The following is a 21,786-nucleotide window of genomic DNA, read 5'->3' as shown; positions in this document are numbered from 1 at the left end:
CAAGCTAATATTAAGTGCACTAAAAAACAAAATTCAAGACTGTATGACTTTATATAAAGAAATAAAAAAATGTATGAAATACATCTATGAAAGCAAGAAACAATCACTGCCATTCAAAGATTTTTACTAAAAACTACATAGAAATGCAGTTTAAACACTCAAGATAATAAAGGGTTAGCAGTTTACTTCTACCAACACAATGCTTATTTAGAAAAAGTAATGCATTCTCTTTGCTGGTATAATCATATATATCAGATCTTCAAATCTATGGGAACAAGTCATCTCCCTCCTTATCAGTCTCAAGAAATTTTAGTTCTTCAACAGTTTTTATGAAATATTTTATTTCAGTTAAGTCATAAGCAGGAAAATTTTCCTAAATGTCTTTACAAATCTGCTTCATTGTGGCTTCCTCCAAGTTAGTATTGTCCAATAATTTCTTAACTGTTTCCTTTAACTCTTCATCTGTAGGTGGTTTCTTCAGTTTTTACATTAAAGGTTCAGCATTCAAACTGTCCTCAGATTTACTTTATTTCTTGGAACCGTTTTGATTTTTCTTGGTGGTGCTGCTATCTGCTTTCTTAACACTAGCACTTTAGAGACATTTTACTTTTAGCTGCAGCCCTCTGTTTAGGTTTTTCTCTTTTAGAAGTCTTTTTTGGTGGCTCCTCTTCACTTTCTTTATCTTCATTCTCTGAAGACTTACTGGTTTTTGTTTTTGTCTGTATCACTATTAGGCTAATATCACAGAATTTCAGGATATTTGGTTTGTTTGCTTTCCTTGCTGTTCCAGAACTGTCCCAATCCTTCTTACTGCCTTTGCTAGAAGTCTTATCAGACTTTAACAATGGTTTGCCAGAAGGTTTGGGTGCCTTAAGAAACCAGTGAGTCTTCAGATGCTCTTTAACATGGTATTTCTAAATTTTTTCAGCATTTCTTTATTCTGTTTATCCTGAACACTTCCTTTTTCAAATGGAAAACGACTGAACTGACCCACATTTTTTTTTAATGAGTACACTGTGCCTGGTCTGTTGTAAAGCAGTTTGTGTGGATTTCTAAGTTCATTTGTTTTATTCTTAGAAAGAAATGTATACTTTCCATTTCACAAATTTTCTCTGCCCCTTTCCTTGTGTAATTGTAAATAGCTCCCTTTGTAAGGAAGAGACTTGCATTGTCAACCTCTACTTTTTCTTTTCCCTCTTGCCCTCTTCCATGAGACTCTTCTTTCTACTCTTCCTCATCCTTCTCTTCCTCATCTTCGTCCTCCTCCTCCTCGCCCTCTTCTCTCCTGGGTCTGGCAAGTCAGGCTCTTGTCAGAAGTGGGCTGAGGAAGACATATAGAGGACTGTGGATTCCTGCCAACGTGAGCCTGGTGGGAAAAGTACAAGGAGTCTCAGGGAGGCTCCAGAGGCCAACAGTGAGGAGAAGGCTCCTGGGCCATGATCTGGTGTGACACTCACCTACCTATACTATCTTTTATAATTACTGTATTATCTTCACAAGTGCTCTTTGCTTTTCATGTAGATTATGAGATAATTTGCTTTAAGTGTGAAGGACTGCCTTTGTTATTACATTGCTGGCAACCAAAATGTGTTTTGTTTTTTTTTTCTAGTTTCAATTTTGAGTGAGCTTTTCTGGGTATAAATTCTTGGTTGAAAGTTTTCTTTGAATGTTTTCTTGCATTGTGTTCTGGCATTTAAAAAATATTTTTGCTATTAAATGTTTTTTGGGTTCCTCTGAAGTGAAAAGTCATTTACCTCATGATGCTTTTACGATTTCTTCTTGTTGGATTACTTTGGAATTCTTTTTGAGATAATTAAAAATGAATCTTAATGAAGAATGTGATGGGAGAGGGAGTAGGAGGTGAGATGGTTTGGGGATAGGAGAGTGGGAATGGGGGGAAGAACTACTATAATCCAAAAGTTGTACTTAACGAAATTTATATTTATTAAATAAAAGATTTCTATAAAAAATTCTTTTTGAAACTTCTTTGCCAGTATATGAAGGATCCAAGTATTGAGGCTGTAGAATAAGTAGGGTGTTCTTTGTATCAAATTTTAAAATTATTCTCATAGATAAAAATTATTTAATGTGTAATAGAGTTCACATTTATTGTTGTGTTCCAGATTGCCCAGATAGGAAGAAGCAGCGAGACTCACCGAAATGCAAAGAACAAAGGGACTGTATTTGTAGGTCCAGCATGCTGGGGCCCTGGCCTCCTGTGCAAAGCAGTGCTGGAAGACCAAGACCCCCTTCTCTTTGTTTCCAGGGTTTTTGTAGTCCCTGGGCAAACAAGTATTATGTGCCCATTCCTTTTTTCCCCTGGCCCTGCCGGACCAAGGACAGCCCACCTCACTGGTTGCCCCAACCTGGTCCTGTGGGACCAAGGACTGCCCCATGTCAGGTTTCATCTTCTTGTACCTGGTGCACCCTGGGCCTAGCCAGTTCCTTTATCTTGTGAGAAGCCTGTAATGGCGTGGCTCTGGCTTCTCACATTATATGTTAAATTTTTTATCACTTTATTTTTCAAGAAATGTGTACATTTATATGATTTCAATGCTTTTTAAAGATTTATTTATTTGAAAGGCAGAATTACAGGCAGAGGCAGAGAGAGAGAGGGGTCTTCTATCTGCTGGTTCACTCTCCAAATGGTCGCAATGGCCGGAGCTGGGCCGATCCAAAGCCAGAAGCCAGAAACTTCTTCTGGGTCTCCAAAGAGTTGGGCCATCTTCCACTGCTTTCCCAGCCTAGCAGAGAGCAGGATCAGAAGAGGAGCAGCTGGGACTCGAAGCAGCACCCATATGGGATGTCGGCACTGCAGTTGGTGGCTTTACTAGCTATGCCAGAACTCTGGCGCCTAATTACATTTTTTAAAGTTCATTGAGACATGTTTGGTGAACCTGAATATATATTTTTTTCTGGTAGTTGTTCCATATGTTCTTTTTTAAAATTAAGGATTTATTTAGTTTTTTTTTGAATGAATTACAGTGAGGAACACCTAGCCACACATACACACACACACACACACACACAAAGAGGTAGGGATGAAAGGAGGGAGAGATACCAATTGAAATATTCAATTTGCTGGTTCACTCCCCAGATGGCTACAATGGACAGCGCTGAGCTAGGCTGATGCCAGCAGCTAGGAGCTTCTTCCAGGTCTCCCATGTGGGTGTCAGGGGCTCAAATACTTGGCCCATCTGCTGCTTTTTCCAGGCTAATAGCAGGGAGCTGAATCAGGACTGGAGTAGCCAGGATTTGAAACAGGGATGCTGTTGTCACAGGCAGCACTTTTACCCTCTATGCCACAATGCCATCCCCGATATGTTCTTCAAAGAATGACTGTTGTGTTCTTGTTACATAAAATATTCTGTATTAAAGTACTATACTAGAATGATCTACGTTAAAAATGTGGCACAACCAGAATCAGTCTTTAAGGCATTTGGATCTTGCTAAAAAGCCCATGAGAGTATTTCAGGCATTGAAAGCCAAGACACTGTGGCAAAAAAACAAACAAACAAACAAAAAACAAACAAAAACCTAAATGAAAGATCTCTGTGAGTGAGTGAGATCCCAGTGGAAAGAACGGGCCATCAAAGAAGGGAGGAGAGAACTTCCACTTTGACTATGGCCCTGTCTAATTAAGATAGGAGTTGGCAAATTCAAGAGGCTTCCATAGCCTCGGCAGCTCATGACAATAGCCTTGGATGATTACTGACGCCATAAACAAGAGTGTCAGTTGTTGAATCAACAACAGCAGTCACTGCGCACTTACTCCCCATGTAGGATCTCTGTCCTTAATGTGTTGTACTATGTGAATTAACGGTATAGCTAGTAATCAAACAGTACTTTATACTTTGTGTTTCTGTGTGGGTGCAAACTGTTGAAATCTTTACTTAATATATACTAAATTGATCTTCTGTATATAAAGATAATTGAAAATGAATCTTGGGCCGGCGCCGTGGCTCAATAGGCTAATCCTCCACCTTGCGGCGCCGGCACACCGGGTTCTAGTCCCGGTCGGGGCGCCGGATTCTGTCCCGGTTGCCCCTCTTCCAGGCCAGCTCTCTGCTATGGCCAGGGAGTGCAGTGGAGGATGGCCCAGGTGCTTGGGCCCTGCACCCCATGGGAGACCAGGAAAAGCACCTGGATCCTGGCTCCTGCCATCGGATCAGCGCGGTGCGCCGGCTGCAGCGGCGGCCATTGGAGGGTGAACCAACGGCAAAAGGAAGACCTTTCTCTCTCTGTCTCTCTCTCACTGTCCACTCTGCCTATCAAAAATAAAAATAAAAATAAAAATAAAAAATAAAAAATAAAAAAAAAAAGAAAATGAATCTTGAAGTGAATTGGATGGGAGAGGGAGTGGGAGATGGGATGGTTTGTGTGTGGGAGGGAGGTTATGTGGGGGAAAAGCCGCTATAATCCAGAAGTTGTACTTTGGAAATTTATATTTATTAAATAAAAGTTTAAAAAATAAAAAAATGTGGCACAATATACTACTCTTTTGAATATAGCTAGTATGAAATATATTCATACCTTCCTTTTTTTCTTTTAAAATGTCAGCTTTATTAATGTGAAATTTATTGTATAATTCACTCGTTTTAGATGCACGAATCATGTATTTTGGCAAAATTAGAGTTGTGCAAACATCTTTGCAATCCAAGTTTAGTATACTTTTGTCACCCTAGAAAGATCCTAATGACTATTTGGAATCACTCTTTATTCTTATCCTTGTGTTAAGCTTAACATTGTATCTAATAATTTTTCTTCTGGAATTCCTAAAAATAAAAAAAATAACATATATGGGTATTTATTTGCAAATATGTTATCCCACCTTTATATATAACTTTAAAGGTTTAGAAATATCTCAGATACCACAAATGGTGAAAAGATTAGGAACTTATTTAGGTCATTTAATTGATTAAATGTTTATAATTATTTAAGTTACAGTTATAAATTTTTTGAAACTAAAAGGAGGGCATTAATGTTTTTGTCTCATGGAGCAGAAAATATTAAAGCTATTTTTTTCCAAATCAGGATAGGTTTTCCTAGACATCTTGTATTGCATTTCCACAAAAAAGATTTTAAGAGCTCAGGATAATATATTAAAATTTTTAATTACAATGTAAGCAGTATGAACAAAATGAAAATAAACGTTCTGTTCTAGACAGTGAAATGTACAAACATTTCTACAGTGGTAAAATGTATACATGGAAAAGCTAATAATAGTTATCTCACAATACATTGTATAGTATTTTATTTCAAATCACTAATTCTGGAAATAAGTTAATTATGAGTTGTTAATATTACTTTCCCCATCAATAACAACAAAAAATGTTAAAATCAACAAAATATTCAGGACTAAATTTTTTAAGTGTTTAGAAACTATAGCAGTGATTTTATAAATATTTATGTCATTGATTTAAAAGGCAGAGTTACAGAGAGAGGTGGAGGGAGACAGAGAAATCCTTCATCTGTTGGTTCATTTCCCCAAATAATTGCAACGGCCAGGGCTGGGCCAGGTGGAAATCAGGAGCCAGGAGCTTCTTCCTGCTTTCCCACATGGGTGCAGGGATCCAGGCATTTGTTGCTTTCCCAGGTGTACCTGCAGGGTGCCAGCTCAGAAATAGCAGTCAGGACTCAAATCAGTGCCCATATGGTATACCAGCTTTGAAGGCAGTGGCTTTACCTGCTTTGCCACAGTGCCAGCCCCTGAAAACTAATTTTTTTTATTTTGAATTAACTTTATACTTATACAATTAACTTGATAGTAAGTAAAGTGTTCAGCAAATTGTATAAAGAAAAAAAAAAACTGTTCCTCATCAGTTGAGACAAGGGTTGTTCAAAGTCATTGCATCTTGAAGTGTTAATTTCACTTCTATAGATTATCTTTTAGGTGCTCTATTAGTTATCACAGATCAGGTCGAGAACACATGGTATTTGTCCTTTTGGTATTGGCTTATTTCACTAAGTATGATGTTTTCCAGTTTCATCCATTTTGTTGCAAATGACAGGATTTCATTTTTTTCTTAGTGCCATGTAGCATTCCATGGTATACATGTCCCATAATTTCTTTATCCAGTCTTAAGTTGACAGGCATTTAGGTTGATTCTGTATCTCAGCTACTGTGAATTGAGCTGCAGTAAACATGCATGTACTGATAACTTTTTCATATGCTGAATTCATTTCCCTTGGGTAAATTCCCAGGAGTGGGGTGGCTGGTCATTTGGTAGGTCTCTATTCAGATTTCTGAGATATCTCCATACTGTCTTCCACAATGGCTGTACCAGTTTACATTCCCAGCAACAGTGGATTAGGGTACCTTTTTCCCCACATCCTCGCCAGCGTTTGCTGTTTGTTGATTTCTGTAGGAAAACTATGCTTAGGGGGAGGGTGGTGAGGTGAAACCTCCTTGTGGTTTTGATTTGCATTTCCCTGAGGGCTAGTGATCTTGAACATTGTTCATGTGTCTGTTAGCTATTTGGATATCCTCTTTCGATAAATACCTGTTTAAGTCCTTTTTCCATTTCTTAAATGGGCTGTTTGTTTTGTAGTTATTGAATTTCTTGATCTCTATATATATTCTGATTACTAATCCTTTATCAGTTGCACAGTTTACAAATAATTTATCCCAGTTTGTCAGTTACCTCTTCACTTTGCTGTCTTTCTTTTGCAGTGCAAAAACTTCTCAATTGATGTAATCGCATTTGTGAATTTTGGTTTGATTGCCTGTGCTTCTGGGGTCCTTTCCAAAAAGTCTTTGCCTATGCCAATGCCTTGCAGCGTTTCCCTGGAATTTTCTAATAATTTGATATCAGATCATAGATGTAGGTCTTTACTCCATTTTAAGTGGATTTTTGCAGTGATTGATTTCTGACATTTCTTCTTTGTTCCATTGCTCTATCCATGTGTTTTTATACCAGTAGTTGACTGTTTTGATTATAACTGCCATGTAGTATGTCTGGAAATCTAGTATTGTGATGCCTTCAGTTTTGTTTTAGTTGTATAATATTGCTTTAGCTATTTGGGGTCTCCTGTGATTCCATATGAATTTCAGCATTTTTTCTATATCTGAGTAGAATGTCCTTGGAATTTTGATTGGTATTGCATTGAATCTGTAAATTGCTTTCAGTAGTATGGACATTTTGATGATATTGATTCTTGCAATCCATGAACATGGAAGATTTTTCCATTTTTTTGTCTTCTATTTCTTTAATGTTTTGAAATTTTCATCATAGAAATCTTTGAACATTCCTGGTTAAATTTATTCCAAGATATTTGATTTTTTTTTTTTTTGGTATCTATTGTGAATGGATTGATCGTAGAAGTTCTTTCTCAGCCATTGCATTGTCTTTGTATACAAAGGCTAATGATTTTTGTGTGTTAATTTTATATCCTGCTACTTTACCAAACTCTTTTATGATTTCCAATAGTCTCTTAATGTAGTCTTTTGGATCCCCTGTGTATAAAATCATGTCATCTGCAAATAGGGATAGTTTGATTTTCTCCTTACCAATTGTATCCCCTTGATTTCTATTTCTTGACTAATGGCTCTGGCTAAAACTTCCAGGTGAGAGTGGGCATCCTTTTCAGGTTCTAGATCTCAATGGGAATGTTTACAACTTTTGCCATTCAATAGCATGCTGGCTGTGACTTTTTCATAAATTGCCTTGATTAGATTGAGGAATGTTCCTTCTATACCCAATTTACTCAGAGTTTTGATCATGAAAAGAGTGTTGTATTTTATCAAATGATTTCTCTGCATCCATTGAGATAACCATATGGCTTTTGTTCTTCAATTTGATAATGTGCTGTATCACATTGATTGATTTGTGAATATTGAACTATCTCTGCATACCAGGGATAAATCCCACTTAGTTCATGTGTATGATCTTTCTGATGTGTTGCTGGATTCAGGTGGCTAGTATTTTGTTGGTGCTCTTCTTTGCCTCTTTTGTGTTAAAGTCTGTTTTTGTGTTAAAGACTATTTTGTCTGATATTAGGATGGCTATACCAGCTCTTTTTTGGTTTCTTTTGGCATGGAATATCTGTTTTCCATCCTTTCACTTTCAGTCTTCATGTATCTTTGTTGGTGAGATATGTTTCTTGTAGCAGCAAATAGATGGGTTTTGTTTTTTAATCCATTCTGCCATTTTGTAGCTTTTAACTGGAGAATGGAGGCCATTTATGTTCAAGGTAACGTTCATATGTAACGACTTAGCCCTGCCAGTTTTCTATAAATATTCCTATTGTTTATTTTGGATTTCCTTTGTACTTTTACTGGGAGATTTTCTGCCTTCACCTTGTTTAATAGTGATGTCTGTGTTTCTGTGTTTTTGTGTGTAGCACATCCTTAAGCATCTTTTGTAAGTCTGGATGAGTGGTGACAAATTCTTTCAATTTCTGTTATGAAAGGTCTTTATTTCACTTTCACTCATAAATGAGAGTTTTGCTGGTTACAGTTTTCTGGGTTGACAGGTTTTTTTCTCTTAAGACTTGGAATATATATTTCTATTCTCTCCTAGCCTGTAGGATTTCTATGAGAATCAGCTGTGGGTCTAATTGGAGATCCTCTGAAAGTAATCTGGTGTTTCTCTCATGCACATTTTAGAATCTTTTCTTTATGTTTTACTGTGGAGAGTTTGACTACAATGTGACATGGTGAAAATCTTTTTGGTTATGTCTATTAGGAGTTCTATGTGCTTCCTGTCCTTGGATGTCCCTTTCTTTCTCCAAATTGGGAAAGTTTTCTGTAATTATCTCACTAAAATGGCCTTCTAATCCATTCTCTCTTTCCATGCCTTCAGGAACTCCTCTAAGATCTGTACGGTGGGTGGTTTGATAGTACCCCATAAATCTCCGACACTGTTTTTAGTTTTCTAATTTCCTCTTCTTTTTTTTTTTTGCGGGGGGGGGGGTGTCTGACTGTGTAATTTCAAGAGATTTGTCTTCAAACTCAGAAATTCTTTCTTCTGACTCATTGATTCTGTTTTTAAATCTTTCCACTATATTTTTTATTTGCTGTATTGATTTTTCATTTCTAATATTTCATTTTGATTTCTCTTTAAAATCTCAATTTAGTGGGAAAAATTTTCATTTATGTCAGGTACAGATTTCTTTAGTTCATGAATTTGCTTCTGATTACTTAGATGTAATCCTATATATATTTTTTTTAATTTTGTTTCTGGCATTTTGTCATCTCATCTTCACGCTCTAGTGTTGAAGTGTTGTGTTCTTTTCGGGCATCATTTTGTCTTTTTTATTCTTGTTTATTGAATTGCTCCATTTATTATTAAGCATTTGTGATCATTTTTTTTTCATCATGGTTTTTATCTTTTGTCTATGCCTCTGGGCTTAATGGAGTGTCTGCTCTCTCAGTGAATACTCAGAGGACTGAGCTGGGTCAGGGAGCTTTGTTCAGTGCTCCAGGATGATCCCCAAGTTGGGCATGGTAAATCTCCTCCTCCTCTTTTATTTTTGTTTTTGTTTTTTATTTTTTTTAAGAGAGGAGTTTTATTCCGCTCTATTGGCATAATCTCAGTCTCACCTCCTCTCCTCAAATGAGACCAATGCCTGGGCACAAGCTCCAGTGTATTCAGTTTTTATCCATGCTGCTACAAGAACCACACAAATCATCTGTGCAGTCCTCAGTGTGAATACGGATCTTGCAACAATGACCCTGAACAGGGAATCAGGGCGCACCAAACATGTAGAGCTGCCCACAGTCACTGCCCAAAGGACAAGCCATACCCTGCACTTTCCCACACAGCCACAGAGTTTTTATAGTCCCTGCAAACAAGGTTTCTATGGTCACAAGCACCCAATCCCCTGTCAGTTCTCCCAGCCAGACTCATGCGTCTACTCTCAGCTGGTTGCTGGGAGTGCAGACTCGATCTGGTACTGCTGTTACATTTGTCCAAAATAGTGCCTGCCCTCTCTCAGCTGGTTATAGGACACCAGTGCCAGCTCATCCGGGAGCTTGGCAGCTACACTGTTCCCCACAGGGCTCCAAACTGGACCCCTGCCAGGCTCTTCCTGCACCTTTATTGCCAGTTTCTTGTGGCTGCTGCAGTCTGGTCCCACTTTACTCCAGAGCTGGAGCTGAGGCTCTGGGCTACTTGAGGTCCTGAGCTGCGTGTACACACCCTCCATGCAGGTCCATAATGTCCCCTTCCATTTTCTCACTAACCCTTCCCTGAAATTGCACTCTATCCACTTTTTTTAAAAAAAACTATCTTCCCCTAGACTAGAGCAGTGAACTCCCTTTTTATTGTGCCATCTACAACTGGAAGTCTTAATTGTTTTTAAAAGATAGTAACCATGATAGTAACAGAGTAATGACATCTTTAACATGTTGTAGAATTGGTACCTATATATAGAAAGCCAAGGGGCTGGCACTGTGGCGCTGTGGGTAAATGTCCTGGCCTGAAGCTCTGGCATCTCATATGGGCGCCGGTTTGAGACCTGGCTCCTCCACTTCCGATCCAGCTCTCTGCTATCGCCTGGGAAAGCAGTAAAAGATGGCCCAAGTCCTTGGGCCCTGCGCCTGCGTAGGAGACCTGGAGGAAACTCCTGGCTTTGGATCGGCTCAGCTCCAGCCGTTGTGACCAATTGGGGAGTGACCCAGGCGATAGAAAACCTCTCTCTCTCTCTCTCTCTCTCTCTCTCTCTCTGCCTCTCTGCCTCTCCTTTCTCTGTGTAACTCTGACTTGCAAATAAATAAATAAATCTTAAAAAAAAAAAGAAAGCCAAAGTATTTTATCTTAAATTGGTTGAAGGTTATAAAATTAATTATATCAATAATTATTATAACAAGGCTTTGAGCTCAAAAACGTTTTGTTACTTGCAAATCAGTTGGAAAAAGAATTTGTATTTTCATATCCACATATTTCATATTCATGTTTAATGGTTGATGTGTTTCTAGAGAAAAACAGTTATTCTATAATTGCAATAAAGGAAAAAGGCACAGTTTCTCTATAAACAGAAAGAAAAATACTTCAGTAGACAAATACTAAAAAGTGACTTTAGCAGTAGTAGAAAATAAGAATTTTCAGGGGGAGAAGAATATCAAAGCTGCAGTAGGCTAGTATATTTTAATCTTAAAAGTTAATATTGGCCAGTGCTGTGGCTCAATAGGCTAATATTCGGCCTGCGTCACCAGCACACCGGATTCTAGTCCCGGTCGGGGTGCCGGATTCTGTCCTGGTCGCTCCTCTTCCAGTCCAGCTATCTGCTGTGGCCCGGGAGTGCAGTGGAGGATGGCCCAGGTCCTTGGGCCCTGCACCTGCATGGGAGACCAGGAGAAGCACCTGGCTCCTGGCTTCAGATCAGCGCGGTGCTCTGACTACAGCACGCTGGCCACAGCAGCTATTGGGGGGTGAACCAACAGAAAAGGAAGACTTTTCTCTCTGTTTCTCTCACTGTCCACTCTGCCTGTCAAAAAAAAAAAAAAGTTAATATTAAATTATTTTGTTCTAAATTCTCAATTTTCTCCAAGTTAAAAAAATTAGTTTTAATATGGCTGGTAGAAAAACAAAATTATTCCATTAGCATAGTACTTCCCTATCTGACTTTTATAATTAGAAGACCATTTATTAAGGAATTTCTGTGCACAAAGGATTGCTGTAGGCATTATGGAAGATGTAAATTTTAAATTACCTTTAAAGTACTTATAATCAAAGTGAGGGAGAAAGGTACAGAAAATTCTGTAAAGTAGAGTTTGTTGAAGTTATAATCATGAGCACTAGGTCCTATGGGATCATGAAGAAGAGAGTTACATATTGTAGAAACTGGGAGATGCTTGATGGAGACAGTAGCTTTAAAATCAGCTCATTCAGGCTCATAAAGTATCAAGATTAAGTAGGAAATCTGTAGATTGAGTGTTTTGGTTTTTGTTTCCTTCATTGAGTAGGAATCTGCTTCCTCAAATACCCCTCATGAAATTAAACACTTAGTAATTATGATGAGTCTTGTATTTATTCTGGCTTGTGGGCTGAGATCAGTATTTTTGGTGTGGCACAGGGAGTTGAGAATTGGCATTGTGGTGTGTTTCTGGTGAGCCAGGGAAGTTGAGATCAGAACTGAAGACTGCAGAAACAGTTCAAACGTGTGAAACACAGTTCCCTGTGGGTCCACGACCAAGGGCTAAGCTATAAATGTACAGTGTGAGACTTCTTGAGCCCTAGCAGAGAGCAGATACTAACAGTAATAGAAGAGAATTACCAGATTTGCACAGTTGTTGGAAACTTTATAGAGTGTTGGCCTGGAGAGTAGTTATGTTTACATTCACAGGTGCTCTTTAATTATTGTACAGTGAAATGACAATAGAGCAGAAATTGCAGGTTTTTTCATTATAGATTATTTTTATATAAGTTATTTTTAAAAGTTTCTGGAAAATGGAATGAAAAGATGAACTTGTTTTGTTAGTTTTTAAAATAACTCATATATAGTTTTTTTCATAATATGCATTTTCCGTGAACATTTTGAAAACACCTTGTATCTTATAATTCACATTTTCCCAATCAAGTCATTTTTATAAATATATCTTTTATCTATATCTAGATTTTGGTTGATTTTGTAATTTTATTTTTATGAGTTGTAAACTACTAAAAAACTTTCTTCCGTGAAACTAGCTGCAAGTTAAAAATATTGGCTCATATTAGGAAAAAAAGTTACATGGAGTTGTTTCATACTGGCAAATGATGGCTTTATTTTATATAAAAGTCTTCTCTTACTAATTGTGTCACTATGTTAAATGATATATCTTTTGGACCATGTGTAGTATTAGTGATTTGTTTCTCTTTAATATTCGCAATTTTGAAGTGATTAAAAGGCTGATACTTGACACTTTTGCTAGTCTGATATATGTTATTACCATAATTTATTTGGATTTGATTGGTTTAATTATTTTCCACTGTGTTGAAATATTGTACTTCATACGTTGAAATTTTCTATGATAATCTTTTTGCCATGTATTCCATGCTTGTGACTATAATCTTTTTCTCCCCTCTACATTCTTGCTTGTTAAGGGGAGGTAATAATGATTGCAGGGCATGCAATTGAAAACACAATGTATCAAATGTTTATTGTATTCAAGGAACTATTCTAAGATTTAGGGATTAAAAATGATTAAGCTCATTCTCTCTTTATGAGAATATAATTACATCCCTAAATGTTGATAATTAAAAAGTTGACACATGTACCAAAAAGGAAATATAATGCAAATACCTATTAAAGCTTTGTGGGAGGATGATTAACTTAGCCAAAGAGGATTTAAGAAATTTTCATACAGAATGAGGTTTTTTAGGAATCTTGAAAGAGATTTCACAGAGTGAGTAAGACTTGATGGTCATATTTGAGACAAAGGGCATGATTGAAGAGATGGGATTATACAGGGGAATACTGAATATGTTTATGGATTGATCTGTAATTAGGCTTTATCTGATGCTAAATATATATATTAGGGTGATAGATATATGAATAAATACAAAGGTGATTTTAATAGGTTTAACCCAAGTTATTGAAAAACTTTTATCAAACTAATGAATTTGGATTTTGCTTTCCAAAAGTCAGGTAGAGTTATCAAAACATTTGTGACCAGAGAATTGATTGCTCAGATTTATGTATTTTCCTAGACAAGTTTGGAAATATAGGTAATAGAATCTGAATAATTATTGTCTTTGATGACTTTAGATGAATTATTGATTGTTATTTTGAATGGAAATTATTATACAATATGAGGTAAACCAAGTCCCATAGCAGCTGGAACTTGCACTGGAACTCTGATGTGGGATTCCAGTGTTGCAGGCCACAGCTTAACTTGCTGCCCCATTATTTTTGAGATTGAAGTTTTCCAGGGATTAGCACTTAGATGAAGTTTGTGGAGTTAAGGAAAATTCTGGTGTATTTTTTCATACTTACATTAAGTGATTCTGGTTTATATGATTAGGAATCCACTTAATAATGCTTTTATCACATTAACAACCATGTAACAGAAATGTGGTTCTCCAGTTCCTTCAATCTAATATGCTTATGTTTTATGACCATATACATGAAATTTTTTTTGAAAATATGTATATAATTTTAAATAGAAAAGAATTTAATAAAATAACATTTACCATTTTGGGTTTGATTTAAAGAACATGGATTGTTAAAAGTGCTTTTTAAATATTCTTTCATTTTATGTATAGTGTAACAGATGAAATATAAATAATTTGCTGATGTATCATCAGTAAGTTAGGTGATAGTTTCTTTTTTTTTAAGATTTATTTTATTTGTTTGAAAGAGTTACATAGAGAGGTAGAGACAGAGAGAGAGGTCTTCCATTTGCTGGTTCACTCCCCAGATGGCCGCAATGGCTGGAGCTGCGCCAATCCGAAGCCAGGAGCCAGAAGCTTCTTCCAGGTCTCCCACTTGGATGCAGGGGCTCAAGGACTTGGGCCATCTTCTGCTGCTATCAGTGATAGAGTTTTATTCAAACTCAAGCCTAACTCATTTTAAAACTAATGTTTTAAACTATTACAGTATGCAGAACTGATAATACCTGCTTCTGTTTTGGAGTAGTATTAGATTTTAAAAAGAAATAATTGAAAGATGTGTTTTGTTTTTTGCTAGAGCATCTTGTACATTTGTAATTGGGCTGCATCTTTGTTTACTTATGATTGCCTTTCCTTTGCTATCTCATCTTTGTACTTTGCAGTGGCTTTAGTGCTTTTGTTCTCTTCAAATCCCTTTGTGGAAATAAAAATTCCAAACTATTCTTCCATCTCAGCTCTGGTGACCTCTCCTTGTTCACTCTTCTGGCACTTTATTACTTAGACCAACTTTGCTATTCTTTATAGGAAAGACTTATCCTCCTATAAAGAGGAGAAGGTAGAGAAATCCTGGAAATATGCAGATTCTTCACAGTAATCTAGAATCGGGGCATTTGTCAGTAATCCTACTTTATTAGCTGCCTGCACTGTGTGTGTGTGTATGCCTGTGTGTGTACATACATATGTTTTTATATGCGTATACATTTATATATAACCATAAAGGAGAAGGTTTTAATATTTTAACATTTGCTACCTCTCTATTGTGGAATTTGGTGGATTAGTTTTTTAAAAAATTCCAAATGTTTTCTGATTAGTTTGATCTCATTACTTTGAAGACATTGAAAAAAATTCAGCTTCAGTTTCCAGTATAATGATAACTGGTATCCCCTGAGGAAACATTGTGATAGACAACATCAAAATGAGTGTAAATGCTTATATAAGCTGGCACGAAGCTAAAAGAAATGATAGATGCCAGAATTAATTTCAGCCTGTTGCTACTCTGAAAACTTCTACTAGTTTCTGGTATCCTAAAACTTAGTGTTGTTTTCCGTTTCCATCTCCATTTTAATTAATTTTTTTAACAAATTCAATATGATTTGTAGATACACATCTGAGAGTGATAACTCTCTTCTTGCCTCCCTCTCTCTGCCTTTCACCCTTCTTCTTTCTACCTTTCTTACAATGTAAATTTAAAATACACTATGTCAAAAACTTTTGTTTTTATTTATGATATAAGGTGAACTAGAATCAAAGACCTAAGGAAAAATGGGGAGTCTGGTTAAGTACATAGCAAATAACTATGACTTTAAAACATAATACCTTTAGTAAAAATGCAATGAAAAAATATTCATTCCTGCTGTTTGAAATGCTGAGATTTTCTTGTCTTGGTTTTTTGAGTACTGAATAGAGAAAGGAAAAAAAATAAATGAACTTTGAGAATTTCTCATCACTTCCAGATCCTGACATGGGTGCTCGATAATCAGTCAGTAATACTGAGTTTATGTTTGTGTGTATTTGTACGTCCCAAAAAGCTCAAGCAGAGAGTAGTGTAATTCTATAGATCCCGTTTGCCTTTACTTGTCTTACAGGAATGAAGTTGGATTTAGTGGAAAACATATGAACCCATAGAAATCTCAAACATTTTGATTATGAATTCACAGTAAAAAACCAACAAAATACATGAGAGAATAAGAAATGATCAGAAACAATTGCCTTCCAACATAAGAAGCAAAGCCTGTGCAGAAAGCAGCCATGTACAGTAATAATGTTTAAAGAAATCTAAGAGTTTATGAAAATTTTGCCTAGGCATAAGAAACTATCAAAAATGACTAGGCAGATTTTAAAATAATTTTAATAATTAAAATATATCATTGAAATTTGAAATTAAAAGAAAGAGCCAACCACTTGATTAAATGTAGTTCAAAATTAATGACATAGAGGATAGATCTGAAAAATTTAATAAAAATCTGTCACAAGAATCATTGAAGTGAAAGTAATGTAAGTTGACCTTTGGAAGCCTGGGAAGTACAGTAAGAATCTAAACATATCTATTTAGAGCACCAGTAGGAAAACATAGAGAAAATGGGGAAGTGGTAGTAAGCATATAGAGACAGATTGTACCTTTTCCAAAAATGATACAATTACCAATTAGTGAAAGGAGACTGAATCCACACAGTTTAAACAAAGTGAACTGAGTTGTATAAGTGAAGCAGCATAACAGCTAAGAGGATGATGATGTCTCAGAAATACTGAGAAGAAAAAAAATGTTAACAAAATAATTGAAATTAGATTCTTAGATAATTGTCTTGGTCTTTATTTTTTAAATCATTTTTTTTTATTTATTTAGAAGACTGAGTTAGATGAAGAGACATAGAGAGAGAGATACCGTCTATCCATTGGTTCACTCCCCAGTGGCCACCACAGCCAGGGCCGGGCCAGGTTGAAGTCAGGAACTTCATCTGAATCAACTATATGGGTGCACGCTCCTTAAAATTTGGGCCATATTTGCTTCTTTCCCATGCACATCAGCAGGGAGGTGGATCATAAATGGAACAGCTGAGAAACCAGCCGGCACCCATATGGGATGCTGACATTGCAGGTGACAGTTTCACAGTGCCAGCCCCTGTCTTGTCCTTTCTGTAGAATGATATTTTCAGGGCTGTCAGAGGAAAAATAGTTTTCAAACTAGAATTGAATACTGTAGTGGAAAGATCCTAAAGACCCAATGAGCCTAGCCTTTTGCTTTTCATACTTCTGTGTAATTCTGTCTCTATGAGTATGAATGAGACCTCTTAGTTGCTGCTATAGAAGAGGTTATGGGAAAGCTGATGGATATCAGTCCCAAGATTGTGTTATGTGGGTAATATAAGACTCCACTTTGCTAAGAGTCTAACTTCTGCTTTCTTTCTGGGCTTAAAGAGGGAACAACCATATTGTGAACTTCCATTGGGGAGGGTCATGTGTCAGGGAACTATATGTAACCCGTAAAACCAATGACTCCTGGTAGAAGAAAACCAGCATGCATTTGGGACCATTAGAAAACTGCAAAACAATGAATTCAACCAACAACCTGAATGGATTTGGTTGTGGATTTTTTCCCCCATTGTGAATTAGGCTTCCAGGTGAGAATGTTGGCTGATTGACACCTTGATTGCAGCCTATGAGTTTCTTAACAACAGACCTAGCTAAGTTATTGCCTGACTCCTGATGTATAGAAATAGTGAGATAATAAAAGTGTGTTGTTTTAAGCCATGCTAATTTCATTTGCAGTAATTTAATATTCAGTATTGGAAACTAACACAAATGTGGAGTAAAACATATTTAAGTGAAGAAGAGAAAAAAGACCATTTCGGATAAACAGAGGCAGGGGAACTTTGCTACCAATAGAGCCCCACTAAAGCAACTAAGCAAAGATGTACTCAAACAGTAAAAAATTAATGACCCTTGAAGGGTTGTGGGTGGAAGTAAAGCATGCAGAGATCATAGTAAATATATAACCAGATCTGAGCAATATTGACTATTAGGAAACTGGCTCAGCCTTATCTGTGGCGTGATCTGCACCTTGTTTTACATTCTATACCCTCCCCCTCCCCCCCTTCCCACCGCCATTACTGAAAGCCAGGAGGCCACGTGGCCCAAACTACCTGTGCCAAGCTCCACCCCCAACCTAATGGGATTCACTGCTCCTGCTTCCCTGCTTGCCCTCTGGCAAAGTTTTAAAAGGACCTGTTCCTGAACACTTGGCTCTCTTGGCTCTCTCTCTTGGCTCCTCTCTCTTGGCTCTCCTCTCCTGCTTACTCTCTCTGGCCTTCTCTCCTCTCTCTCTCCCCTCTCTCCCCTCCTCTCTCCTCTTTCTCTCTTACTCTCCTTTTCCCTCTTTTCCCCTTCCCTCCGGTCTGCTGGGTTTTCCCCAATAAACCCTTTCCCTTACTCTGGTGTTCGGTGTGTTTTCTGACGGCTAACATTGACTATATTCATTGTGATTGTCATATCTAGCTTCTGAGATTAAGAAAATGCACTCTTGGGGCTGGCATTGTGGGTAAAGCCACTGCCTGCACTGCCGGCCTCCCATATGAGTGCCAGTTCAAGTCCCAGCTGCTCCATTCCGATGCAGCTATCTGCTATGGCCTAGGAAAGCAGAATATGGCCCAAGTCTTTGAGCCCCTGTACCCTTGTGGGAAGACCCGGAGGAAGCTCCTGGCTCTTAGCTTCGGATTGATGCAACTCTGGCTGTTGTGGCCAATTGGGGAGTTTACCAGCGGATGGAAGACCTCTCTCTCTCTCTCTCTCTCTGTCTGCCTCTCCTTCTCTCTCTCTGTAACTCTTGAATTTCAAATAAATAAATCTTTTAAAAAAAAGGAAAATACACTCAAATATTGGACTGAGTTTCGTTTTTGATGAGTAGATGCTATTATTGGGGGTAAAATTTTATATTTTTTATTCAAAGGATGTCTTTAAATTGAATATATGGTATAAATTTCTAGGTTCATCACTCAGTAAAATTGAGTATTTTCATATTCAAATAACAAAGTTTAGAAAAATAAAAAGTGAGAGGAATTTAAAATCATCCCAAGAAAGGTAGAAAGAAAAAAAATTGTAGAAGCAAAACAAGTAATTTGAAATGTGATGGATCAAATAAATACAAACATGAGTTATCACAATAATTATAAAGGAGATAAATTCTTTAGTAAAGAGCAAAATATAATGGTTAGGCTAAGAAAATAAGAAAAACAATTATATGCTATTTGTAAATATGGACCCAAAGCATAAATACACAGCAATGTTGCATTTAAAATGATGAAAAGAATGTTGAACCAGGGAAGTGGTATGCCAAACAATTTTGGGTAGCTGTTGTTTAAAAACAAAGAGGCAGGAAAAGGAAGACAAAACAGTATAGTTTTAAGGCAGGAAATACTACTAGAGAGAATTACTGCATATTGGTAGAAATTTTTAAAATAAATTTTGTTTTCCTCTAAATGTTAATCTGATTTATATAACCACAGTATATTAGTCAAAAATAAGAATTTAATAGTGGTTCTTTACTATTATCTGAACTATGAACTTTATTTGGAATTCTAGTTTGCCAATAATATTCTGTGTACTGTTTTCCTATTGATAGCTTGAGTGTTAATTTCTAGTAAGGAGCATTTTTGAAACTTAATTTAAAAACCCTATGTTTATTTGCTTATAACTTATTTTCTTTAGAGTTCTAAACATGAAGAAAATCAAAACACAACATATCAGAAGTCTTATGAAATAAACTTTTGACCTGAATTAAGCACGCACACACACACACACACACACACACATACACAAGCACTTCAGAAAGTTCATAGAAAAACAGAATTCGAAAGTAATTATTTTGGTGTAAAATATTTTTAAAATCCATGCATAGTTTTTTAGTAATGTACATTTTCCATGAGCTACTTGGAGAAGTGTGAAGTGTCTGTATAATTCAATATCACCCAAAAGAAAATTGAAATCTAAATTTTTAACATTGTATGTCATAGCAGAAGATGTTCTTATCTTCATGAGCAAATCATGTATATCTTTGTAGCTACATATGTATTTATTATAGTGACTAAGCTATGGTAGCCAATTTATGGTTAGTTATAAGTAAATCAGCAGGCCTGGGCCATGGCTCACTTGACTAATCCTCTGCCTGCGACACCGGTACCCCAGGTTCTAGTCCTGGTTGGGGCACCGTGTTCTGTTCCGGTTGCTCCTCTTCCAGTCCAGCTCTCTGGAAAAGGAAGACCTTTCTGTCTCTCTGTCTAACTCTGCCTTTAAAAAAAATAAAGTGAATCAGCAAATTCTTGGTAGAAGATCTTTATCATATTGTGATACTTTAGGTACTGAATTGTATTTTCTTTTAAGTAGTTGTTGAAAGCATTATACAAATGAGAAACTCAAATCACTTCACATCAAGAGTTTTCTTTTGAAAAATAAATCACCTGTCTTTCCCAATAGTATTTTTAAGCATGAATAAAACTACTTATTTCTGAATTAAGGTTTGTAAAGCATTTAATGTAATACTTGACTTAATATTGACTAAAATTCTCATCCTCTTCATTTGATTAATATAAGACTTTGGGGAGCAAGTTTTTAACACTTGGGCCGTTGGGAGACACTCAGGCTAATTTATACACTACAGGTGTCGCTCCTCCTCTTCGCGGAGGAACGACACTAGACCCTGCCTGGGTTTCCTATCCGAGTCACGGCACCATTATGTCGCTCCCCCTCTTCGCGGAGGAACGACACTGAACCCTGCCTAGGCTTCCTATCCGAGTCACGGCACCATTATGTCGTTCCCCCTCTTCGTGGAGGAACGACACAGGACCCTGCGCTGTTCTTTTGTCTGCTCGGCCCTCCCCGGGTTTGCTGCTGGTTCCTCCCGGGTTGGCTACCGTCCCTCCACCTCCGTGGAGGGGCGGGCCCCCTGCCACTTTCCCCACTTCCGCGGGGGAGCAGCACACCGCCGGTCGGCTCTCTCGGGGGCTGCTCAGATGTTCCTCAGGTGTTCCTTCAGATAGATGTTCCTGGTGCATGTTGTCTCTCTCCTCCTTTATAGTTCTCTTCCACCAATCCCAACTCTGCTACCCACAACGCCGAGTACGCTGCTCTCCTCCAATCAGGAGCAGGTCCTGCTGTTTATTGGTTGAACTGGAGGCAGCTGAGTAGAAGCTGTTTCCTCCTCTCCCAGCGCCATATTGTGGTAGAGCAGATGCATAGAATAAGTCTTAATTCCAGTAACTTAGCTTAGTCCGAGTTGCTCCCAGTTGCTCCCAGTTGCTCCCCACATACAGGAGTGGTATATAACAGTAGGTTAAACTCAATTTGAAATTTGTAAGCTGACTTGAAGTTCCACTGAGATTCCAGTAGTGTACCATTACTGAAAAATGTGCTTGCTTTGTCTGCACATACTCCAGGTATGGGTCCATAAAAATTAGACTAGCATGTTTTTTTCTTATTTCTTTCTTTAAATGGTTTATTTCATTTATTTGAAAGACAGAGTTACAGAAAGGGAGACCAAAAAAAGAGAGATCTTCATCTGTTGGTTCACTCCCCAGCTGACCTCAAGGGCCAGGGCTGTGCAAGGCCAAAGCCAAGAACCTGGGACTCCATCTTTTTCTTCCATGTGGCTTGCAGGGGCCCGGGTACTTGGACCCTCTAATACTTTTCCCAGGGGCATTAGCAGGGAGCTAGATTGGAAGTGGAATAATCAGTACTTGAACTGGTGCTCAAATGCGGTACTGGTGTCATAACAGTGCTTTAACCCACAACTCCACAATGCTGGCCACATTTTCATATTCTAAAAGGAAAGGAGAGTAATATGGTTATCTTGTTAGAATTGTACTTATGAAATACATGAAATCTGTTTTCTTTATATTAATACAATTTTTTAAAAGATTTTATTTATTTATTTGAGAGGTAGAGTTACAGACAGTGAGAGGGAGAGATAGAAAGAAAGGTCTTC

At 37.4% G+C, this 21,786-nt stretch overlaps 1 protein-coding gene and 1 pseudogene across 10 annotated transcripts in view; one reads left to right on the top strand and one right to left on the bottom strand.

Annotated features, from left to right (window-relative positions):
• Positions 1–21,786, top strand: part of NBEA (neurobeachin) — a 732,675-nt gene that overhangs the window by 114,414 nt on the left and 596,475 nt on the right. The window lies entirely within an intron of this gene.
• LOC127487151 (protein DEK pseudogene) lies at positions 143–10,149 on the bottom strand (annotated as a pseudogene).

Source organism: Oryctolagus cuniculus, chromosome 9 (assembly GCF_051225735.1).
Source record: "Oryctolagus cuniculus isolate XC-2025 breed Fujian yellow rabbit chromosome 9, ASM5122573v1, whole genome shotgun sequence".
In the NCBI taxonomy this organism is placed as follows: domain Eukaryota; kingdom Metazoa; phylum Chordata; class Mammalia; order Lagomorpha; family Leporidae; genus Oryctolagus; species Oryctolagus cuniculus.
The sequence above is the reverse complement of the archived record's forward strand: the minus strand, read 5'-3'. Positions and strand labels throughout refer to the sequence as shown.